General features: G+C 37.7%; 2 non-coding genes across 2 annotated transcripts; both read left to right on the top strand.

The window, feature by feature from the left end:
* The first annotated feature begins 360 nt into the window (after nt 1-360).
* Nucleotides 361-522, top strand: LOC115917860. Its single transcript, XR_004066461.1, has one exon. It is a non-coding gene; the product is annotated as a U1 spliceosomal RNA (small nuclear RNA).
* A 943-nt stretch (nt 523-1,465) lies between these two features.
* Nucleotides 1,466-1,623, top strand: LOC115917861. Its single transcript, XR_004066472.1, has one exon. It is a non-coding gene; the product is annotated as a U1 spliceosomal RNA (small nuclear RNA).
* The last annotated feature ends 9,076 nt before the right edge of the window (nt 1,624-10,699 follow it).

Raw genomic sequence — 10,699 nt, 5'->3', positions numbered from 1 at the left:
AAAAGTCTACGAATGCAACTTGATATGAATGGCAAACGCTCTTTTGTGACGCCCGAGAGGTCAAAGTCCACGACTCATGCATATTCATATCCTGTTCGCCATAGCGATGCTCCGAGTCTAGTAGTGCTACAAATTTTACGTATTTTACTCTTTAATTGTCTTTTTTAGAGAGGAATATTTTATTAGCATTTAAACTTACATTTGTTATATCTTTTTGTATGAGGATATTTGTCAAAAATATTTGTTATCATAGGAAAATTAATTTATTTAACATAGATTGAGGAGGGTTTAGTGAATTACTAACCATAACAAAATAGTGTCTTTACATGTTAAGATACTTTGCGATTTCCTCTTGAAAGCATACTTACCTGGCGCAGGGGTCGCATTGATCAAGAAGGATGCACCCCCAGGGCGAGGCTTGCCATTGCACTCCGGCTTGCTGAATCTTGCGATTCCCCCAAACGTGGGGAACTCGGGCGTATAATTTATGGTAGCGGAGATCTGCGTTCGCGCTATCTCCTACAATTCAAAATGCAAAGAAAGAAAAACATCGAAAAATATCATGACATTTAGAACGACTGGGGAAGGTATGCAGACCATTGTCAAGTCTCGTATCAGGAAATTAACCCCCCCCCCCCCCTAGACCAGGGATTATCAAACTTTAGCCTTGATGATTTTCTTGAAAGCTAAACGTTCTGAAACAATGGTCAAATCGAGTTTGATCTTGTCTGATCTATTTAACCCTAACAATTTTCTAATACCATTTAATTTTGGTACTCAGGTACTCGGGGACGGCGGGGGGGGGGGGGGGGGGGGGTAGTTTATGCCCCCTGGAATTACGGCTAAGTAATTACGAAAAATTGGCATATTGATAGAGAATTTCATAAACAATAGGTCCATTAAGTTTCATATCTTTCTCTCAAATGTTTTTCGAATTATTACTAATTAACAGGACTATTCACATATCCGCGTAGTGACCATTTTTTTCATTGTGTACAGTATGCCTACATCATGTGGGGAAATCGGTGATTTTTTTTTCTTTCTATACGCAGTACCCATGGTATACCTTTTGGACGAAATTATATAAATTAGGTATCAAAAGATCTGGTAGATTCTGGTATCTGGTATATCTGAATGGCAAACGCTCTTTTGTGACGCCAGAGGTCAAAGACCAAGACTCGTGCATATGCATATCCTGTTCGCCATAACGAATCTATGAGTCTAGAAGTGCGTCAAATTTGACGTATTTTACTCTTTAATTGTCTTTTCTAGAAAGAAATATTTTATTAGCATTCAAATTTATATTTGTTACATCTTTTTGTATGAGAATATTTGTCATTAATATTTGTTATAAAAGGAAATGTCAATTTATTTAGCATAGATTGAGGAGGGTTTAATGAAATACTAACCATAACAAAATAGTGTCTATACATTCAAATATACTCTGCGATTTCCCATCATAAGCATACTTACCTGGCGCAGGGGTCGCATTGATCAAGAAGGATGCACTCCCAGGGCGAGGCTTGCCATTGCACTCCGGCTTGCTGAACCTTGCGATTCCCCCAAACGTGGGGAACTCGGGCGTATTATGGTAGCGGAGATCTGCGTTCGCGCTATCTCCTACAATTCAAAATGGAAAGAAAGACAAATCATCTACACTTAATAATCATCACTTTAATGAGAAGAACGACGGAAGTTACCTTTTGAGACTCTCATAAGAAAATTACCCCCCCCCCCTTAACGAGCTGACACAATGGTCAAATCTAGTTTGATCTTGTCTGATCTAAGGGGAATTTATCGTTAAAAATGCCAGGTTATTTTGATACTCTCTCAGGCGAGGGGAAGGGGGGGGGGGGGGGTATGCCCCCTCGAATCGCGGCTATGGAATTGCGAACGAATTCTTAAACTTGGTATATTGATAGAGAATTTCATAAAGAATCATTAAGTTTCATATCTTTATCTCAATTGGTTTTTGAATTATTACTAATTAACATATTACTGTTCACATATTCGCGAAGTGACAATTTTGCATCATCATTATTATGTATAGTATATAGACCTACATGTATTTATGGGAAAATCGGTGATTTTTTTTAACTCCACGCAGTACCCATGGTATACCTTTTGGTCGAAATTATATATATCAAAAGATCTGGTGGATTCTGGTATCTGGTGGATCCTAGCTGGTGATTCTGCCCCGCCCTTTGGGGTTTGAAAAAAAAACAGCCTCCCGGCAGTCCGGATTGACATGCCCTAGACAATCGCCCCGGAAAATTACACCCGAGAGACAACCACTCCCCGTGGAAAATTACCCACCTATGAGACAATTGCCAAAGATCAAAAATATCAATTTTTATTGTGCTTCTGTGACCTCCTATTTGTGTACGGGACGTGTTTGAAATATAATTATTACGACTGGAATTAACTAATTGATTACACTGGTAATAAAGGGAGAGTCTGCAAGGAATCTTTCGCTTTTAACCTTTCAGCTAAGACTCAAAAGTATACTATATGAAAACAAAACAGTGAACGATCAAAGAAAACCAACACAGCATTGAGGTTGACTATATACTTTGCATCTGTATGGTCCTAAACAAAAATAAAACTAAGTCATGAGCGTAAAAGAAACAACAGTCATAAACAAAGCTAACTCTAACTCCAGGCCGGAAAAATCGCCACATGCATGGATCCGCGCCTGTAATGAACAAGAGCATGTACCACGTACCATAATGATGCAGATGGATTGACACATCAGACAAGAATACAATACAAAAATACACAAAATTGAAGATATATCAATAAACTCAAATGACTCTACTATACACTTTCATGAGAGATGCCCAACCTTTATGAATATACATGAAAGATCGACAGCCTCATGTATAATACCCAACGACAAACCTATTAAACCAGGGATATGTGAGTTAACTATACTCACCTTTACCAACATCAGCACATTTTCACTAACATCTCATAACTTTATAACGGCATCCAAAATATGTCACCAAACATACATGAAATACATGATTATAATTCAACAAAATGATGAAAAGTACCTACTTTGATTTCCAGCAAATCCTTTCAGCCAAAGCAGCTCTCTATACCATACATGCAGGGACATTCTGAGATCTTATACAGATGATTGTTATTTCCTAACAGAGGGGTGAATGGGGGGAACCGCACGGCCACTGTTTATATTACAGCTGCACAAGGACCCTGGGACTGACTATTTGGGGGATTATGAAGTTGCTGACCAGGGCGTAAACACAAGCTGATAAGGAGAATTATTAACCCTAATAAGGCCGGGCTATTTGAGGTCTTAGTATGGCCGGGGGGCCATTATGCCCCCCCCCCCCCCCCTTAAGATCTCGGCCGCGAAGCGGCCGATCGCCGCGAAAATTTGCACGCATGTCAAGTGAAGTGTATAGAATAATATAATTTCAATTTTTTTGAAAAATTTACTCATTTGCATATTTATGGTAATTTATGCAAATAAAGTCATAAAAATCACATTTTTACCCATAAATCATATATTATTCATATTTAAGCATTCTTTTTCGCTACATATATTCATTAGACCATTCTGAATAATAATATGACAAAAAATTTGGAAGAGCCAGCTTATTTCTTATGTTATCTCTTGTTTTGATAATTTCTTATGTATTTCATTGTTTTTTTAACTTATGTATTTCATTGTTTTTGTTGTTTTATTTCATTTCTTACTACAATTCAACTATATTGACTCCCAAAACAACCGCCTAAACTTTAAACAAGACCCAATAACCCATGTTTGATCTGTTTTTAGGAAAAATGACTTTTCCATATGTTTTGTACACAAATCACGAAATTGAGCGATTTTCAGGCTGACATGCAATTACAAAAGGTCACGTGACCTTGCAACCGTAGGTTCGATTTTCAAAAAAATTCTTATAAAAGTTGCTCAAGACTCGAAAGAAAAAAGTCAGCGAGCGGCGGGGCGCCATCCATATGCGTTCCCGAGCAATCAGAAAAATCGTGGAGGGGGGGGGGGGGCCATAATGCCCCCCCGGCCTTATTAGGGTTAACTGATCTGGAAACTCTCTCCTCTGCTCTGTACTGGTACCAAGGCAAAAATGAAATAATCTGAATAATGTTGACAAATATCAAAAGAAAAAATATATGAAGTCAATACATTTAAAGGTACATAGCTAATAAAAATCAAGACACATAAATCAGTGTTACCCAGGTTTAGTTGGTTGTAGGCCTACATAGTGAGATCTAAAGATGGGGGGGGGGGGGACTGGCAAGTAGGATGTCGAGCAAATTACTATCTCACACTGCCATTCATTAATTCTTAGAAAACAAAAACAAAAACAAGCATACGCTTCGAATAATATGACAAATAATGACAGAATGGAAACAATATATAACATAAAATACCTCAAACTCCCTAATACCCCACCCCTACCCCTAAAAAACCAATGTTCGACCCCTCACACACAAACAAGCGGCACGCACGCCAGAGGGGGTGATTATCCTAAAGGGTGATTATCCTAAAGGGTAATTGTCACACGGGGTAATTTTCCAGGGGGGTGGGGTGTTTCGGAGGTTAAATCCCCCTCAATTTTGAAAACAAAAAGAATCCTCCTTACCCCCCCCCCCCCCTCACTGAGCGAAATATCGGTCGGCAAAAAAAAAAAAAAAAAAAAATTGTTGCTCACTACCAGCCCCCAGCCCCCCCCCCCCCCCCCCACTCGGCGAAATATCGGTTTACACGCACGCATACCAGAGGGGGTGATTACCCTTGAGGGTTATTTCCGGAGGGTAATCATACGGGGTAATTTTCCAGGGGAGTGGTGTAATTGTCCTAGGGGGGGGGGGGATAATTTTCCTTGGAGTTAATTCTTTGTCCTATAGGGGGATATACTGGGCGTAATTGTCCTCGGGGTGGTTGTCCCGCTGGTAATTGGCCGGGAGGGGGTGGGGCCGGGGGAGGGGTAATGGTCCAGGGGGTGAATGTCCTAGAACTCTTGAGGCTCATTAGGAAAATAAATGTCGTATCGCCCCCCCCCCCCCCCACCCCCCGTTCACGTACAGCGGTATATAAGGGGAATCAGGTTTGCCCCCCCCCCCCCCAAGAAAAAAAAGAAGATCTAATATTACATTTAACAACTTTGTCTTATGAAGTTAAACATGTGGGCTTTGCACTGAAATATCCTCATGTATAGTGACCCCATTTCTACCTTCAATTATGATGCATGTTCGTGGTTCTACCCCGGTGCCCACTGGGGACGGGGGGGGGGGCTGGCCATACAATCCTTTAATTATAATTATGTATAGATCCGCCCCTTGTATAGATCCGCTCCAGCATGCCGAACGAATTTCGGAATAGAACAAAGTTGGATCCAAAAAGTGTTATCTAGTACACGTTCTGTAGTGGAATAAAACATGGAATAAAACATGAAATGTGATGATGATACAGACATTCAGTTGTGGGATCCCTAACTGTGCTTGAAATGAGAGGCATCCGGCGGCATCCATTCATTCCATGAAGCAAGGCGCCAGCGCAGCGGCAACTCCCACTATGCATGCACTGTATATATATGCGCGCTGCGCAACTTACGTACCGTACGTCCGAACTGGGTATTTAAAATAAATCATTATTTTGTATCTGAACCGCACAAAGGCCTAACTAACAAGTTTTGCTGTTAAATCGCAGGATCTGTCTGGCCAAACGTTCCCTTCTAGACATAGAAATGGTAATTTAAGCCTTCACATTTACACATTTGATTATGAACTGCAGCTGCTTCGCTTCGCGAGCGCGATCGTAGACATTGATTGCCCAATGCACTGCCTGTGTTGTATGATTGTGTTGTGTTCCCATATGGTATATTTTGTGTTAGTTAAACAAATTTGAAAAAACACTTGGCCTTGGGCCCTAAAAAATTCGAGTTTGAAGTTGTGAACTCACGTCAATGACTTTGAATGTGATTAAATTGATTGGTTATGTTGACGGCTACCTATTTGCTATTAGCCTTACAATGCAATATCGATGAATGACGTCAATCTTGACCCCTCGTAGTCTAGCCTGCAACACAATTATGTACAAACTAGAAGTCTAGAAAATAAAACTAAAACTAAAAGAGCCAAAACTACTGAGTTACTTGAGTACTTAGTCTAATTGCAAAATGAATCTGCCTGTCAATAAAAATAAAGACCCCTTATAACTCCAAGCCAGGAAGATTGGATATTGTGTTATATATTTGTTTTTAATTATTTTATTTGTTAATAAGTTAATGTTATGCCTAACAACATAACCCCCCCCCTTTTTTTTTTAAATAGATCTAGTAGACCTACAGAATTCAGAGATGAAAAGCGTTTTATTTGGTTTTGAGATCTATATGTTTATTACTATGCAATGAGGAGAGGCATTGCAGAAAATTTTGAGATATTACTAACTATGTAGACTGCTTAAACTTGTAAATGAGAACTGTTTACATTCATTGTATTAATACAATTTCTTTCCATTTTCCTACAGCTTGATTCACCTGTATGAAAGCGGACATAAAGAACTGTAAACTACAGGTGCACATACTCTTTTTGTACCTGACCTGATCCAGAAGCAGTTATATCAAAGGACTTGACCTTGATAGAAATGGTAGCTTGAGTCATTTCAAACAAACACACCAAACAAGAGAAGATATTGTGAGGATTTCCCTGTAGACATGATGTAGAATAGCACAGGAGCAGTTGATGTGACGTTACATTACGAACTGATGAAACAGAAGGCACGGTTTCTTGTACTTTTCTGGCATTTCTTTAGCAAGCACTGGGCTTGCACGATGTTAACCTGATCAAAACCGTCTTTATCAGCCAACCGTTTGTGCAGACATCAGGAACAGTGGCGCATCGATTTCTGAGCCGGCGGACGGTAGATCCGGAGTCCCGGCAGTTCATCCGTGAACGCTACCAGGACACGTCGGTCGTCATCTTCAAAGATCAACAGAAGAAGTACCAGGAGGAGTACCAACGTCGTCCTCGTCCTCCCAGGCCCAAGGATGAGACCGATCATCCGGGACAGAAAATGCTCCAGTATGGTCGCTATGGCAACGAGAGCATCAGGGTTAGCCAGCATGGGCAAGAGGTGATAAAGAAGGACAACCATGTTGTGCAATCTACTATTTGCTCCGTCATGTAACGGAGTGACAGAGTTAAGGAATTTCTCCCGTAAGTCTCCATCAATGCATAGTGAGGCATGGTAAGATACAAGGTACAAGACCATTTCACACAGTATTCAAATTTGATACATACTCCTTTCTCAAGTATTCCTTGTTTGAACCCCCAAATGTCCCAGGAAACTTCAAATTTATAGCATTTCTTGTCAGGCCCAGCAATAGTCATTTTATGCAACATTTATTCAGTGATACGAAAGCCCTTCACTATGAATGAAAATGAGGTATGTGTATGCATGCAGAGTGCTTCTAAAAGTAGTTTTTTTCTCTTGCTCGGTCAAGGAAGTATATCATAAAGTTACCTGTCTGAAATTATCGGAAGAAATAAAGAAATGTGAAAGAGTGACAATCATTGCAACCCTTGAAATATGTTTATCAATTTGAATAATCCATCATTATTAACATACATGTATTATTTATTTAACAAAGTACATTTGACATCACCTTGGTCTAATTTAGAGCAAAGTGATAGATTTCATCTCACTGAAATATGAATAGTTAATTATAACAATCAGACCTGAAGATTAGAAGGTTAAACACTCATAGTTGTGGGTTAATGGGGAATTGGACACCATCTCGGTGTTAACCCAATAAAAGGTGTTGTCAGTCACCAAGAGTGGACTTCACTTTTATGACCGACAGATCTCGTTGTGTAATTCACTGTTCCCTGAACCTACCGTCATAAGGAATTCTCATCATCATAAAACTTCCCTCACCCTAATGAAAGCAAGCTGGATTATTATCTGGTGGGACGCTGCGTGTGCACACATTAATTTGTAATTTAAACAAATCCAGTGTCAGTCAATTATGATGGAACATACATGGACACTGACTGAAAGAACGGACATACATTTATTTGGATATAATTACAAAGATTGCAAAGGTGAAAGGTAAAAACTAAAGTGCAGAGACAAATGTAGGTTGTTTTAGAAAAGTATCTCAAATCTTTTATTGCATTATACTTCCGTGACAAGTACTACAAATTTCCTTTCATGAAACCTTCCACCTTGCATACCATTATATCAGCCGGTATGATATTTGGTCTCACAACTTCATCTACTTAAGAAAATAATATATATTCCACTTCTACTCATTCTCTGGTATTAGCAGAGAGCATGATATTCTCTTTTCACCTTTGAAATTGCTGAAGCTATTGCTGATGCGTACTTAATTTAATTCAAATTAAAATCACCATTGAAATAATATCTAGCTGTATTGATACCAATGATATTTGCGTATAATTTACTTATTTATCAGTGCGTTTACCTTTAGATGTGTCTGTAAGTACTTAGTTATAGAAAATATTGTATTTACTATTAAATTGAATATATTGATGAGAAAATAGAGGGTAGTTATATTTTAGATATGTTTTATTGATAGATAAACGTCATATGGACATTGTAGATGACGGAGGAAGCATTTTCAATTGAGATATATCTCTCTCTCTCTCTCTCTCTCTCTCTCCCTCTCTCGCCCTCCCTCTCCCTCTCTCTCTCTCTCTCTCTCACACACATATACACACACACAGGTGAATAAATAAATGAATTGGAGGGGGGGGGGAAGACAGTTCAGCAAATGTACCAATCAAAAATGTGTTCACCAAAATATGATCTGTACATCACTTTTTTGTTTTTTGTTTTTTGTTGGGGGAGAGGCATTAGAAGCATACAATAGACACAAGATGTGGCACTTTATTCTTGCTTTTTTTGTGTACAGATGTATTACATTTATATTTAATGTGAAGTATTGATTTTATCAACAAAGTTGCAGGTAGATTAGATACGTTTTGATGTACTTTAATAGCATACATTAAATGTACAATCTGTATAGGGAATGTAATTCCTATGATGCAGAATTGCAGATATCACTGCGGAAGAGTTTTTATGCACTGATGGCAATATAAAATAATCAATATATGTATTTCTACTGGAGATTTATACTGAGGTAAAAGGTTACAGCAATGTGTTTTGCATTGTATATCTTGTTCAGATGTGTGATGTATAAATAGGTTAATAAAAAGAGTTTTCATTCAACATCGTTAAAGAATTTAAGATATGCCAGTTTATTGTGAAGGCACGTTCAGTATGTCCTTTTGATATCGGGGCGGGGGGGGGGGAATGTTTTAAGCACATTAAATGCACAAGTCATCCACAGAGAAATATTCTTTTTCAATGTGAGATTAAACAGTTATAAAATGCTTGCTAATTTGCATTGCAGGCTTTATTTGATAGTCCAATATTTCACATCATATCAAATTATCAATAATATTTGCCGCATCTTGCCAGATTCATGTGTACTTCTGTGATGTTAATCCAAATCTAAATTTTGGACTTCCTTTCTAAGCTGTTTAAAAACTTTATTTTGGCAGATCCCTTTTTTGGTGGGATCTTGACCAAGAAGTGCTTTATGTATATAATTGGCAAGATTTTGAATGTTATTCTGTGGCGTACTGGTAACCAATGGAGATTTATTTATTGTAGTTTGGGTAATTTGTATATCTCCATATTATCTTCTTAGTTAAAATTGATTATAACTTTGTAGCTTGATTTGATTTTGATAGCATGTTGGGTTTAGGGGTTAGTTACATTAGTTACATGAAATTGAAGTAACATACTCAAGGAGAAACTGCTTCATGCTTTCTTTGGTCTGCTGTGCTCATTATAAAGAATAATACCTGTAACCAAGCTGATTGGATTAACTACATGTTATAATGTGGTTTACATTCTTGATTGTGCAATACTTGTACAGAGATTAATTCTGTGTATGTTTTCAGTAACTGGTATTAATGGTTTGGACTTTGGACATAATTTGTATTTGTGTACACATGCATGTATTTGAATTTTCAATTAATTTGTTTGTATTTAAGTAGTATTGAAACACTATTTGATCAAGTAGGGCGGCTCCTTATTACTATTTTACATGCATATATATTCCTTTAAAGTATTAACATGAATTATTGACATCTTTAAGTTCTTGAAGTAAAAAGTTCTTTAGCTTACGCTGATGACAAACGATGTTAAAAACTTTGAAGGTAAAAAAACCCTGAAACAGATTCTCTGAAGTATATTCAAACAAAGAGATTGTTCATATTATGTTTTATGTGTATTTAGTTTCAATAGCAGATGAATTAAGACCAAAGTATCTAAGTCAAAAGTCAAATCTTTGGTTAATTTTAATATGTGCTAGAAACTTTTGTTGAAACAGATTATATATATATTACCTTCTACTTGTAAAGGCAACTATATATTGATTTATACATTTGTAAGGAGTATGAAATTTGTTGGAAATCTGGATCATAGTTTTATGTTGTAAATGTTGTAGTGTGGTGATGCTGAAAATACTGTACCTGTCATGACACGATTTGTTTTGTTTCTGTGTATGTACAGCTAGATCTATAAGAGTTTAGGATTGAGACATTAATATTTTTTCTTATGTTCCAATCTATCCAGTTATATTCAAATATCAAATATGCACATGATTATGTAATT

The sequence above is a fragment of the Strongylocentrotus purpuratus genome, unplaced genomic scaffold, assembly GCF_000002235.5.
Source record: "Strongylocentrotus purpuratus isolate Spur 01 unplaced genomic scaffold, Spur_5.0 spur5_scaffold_4, whole genome shotgun sequence".
Taxonomy (NCBI): Eukaryota; Metazoa; Echinodermata; class Echinoidea; order Camarodonta; family Strongylocentrotidae; genus Strongylocentrotus; species Strongylocentrotus purpuratus.
Note: the sequence above shows the minus strand (reverse complement) of the source record. Positions and strands in the feature narration are given on the sequence as shown.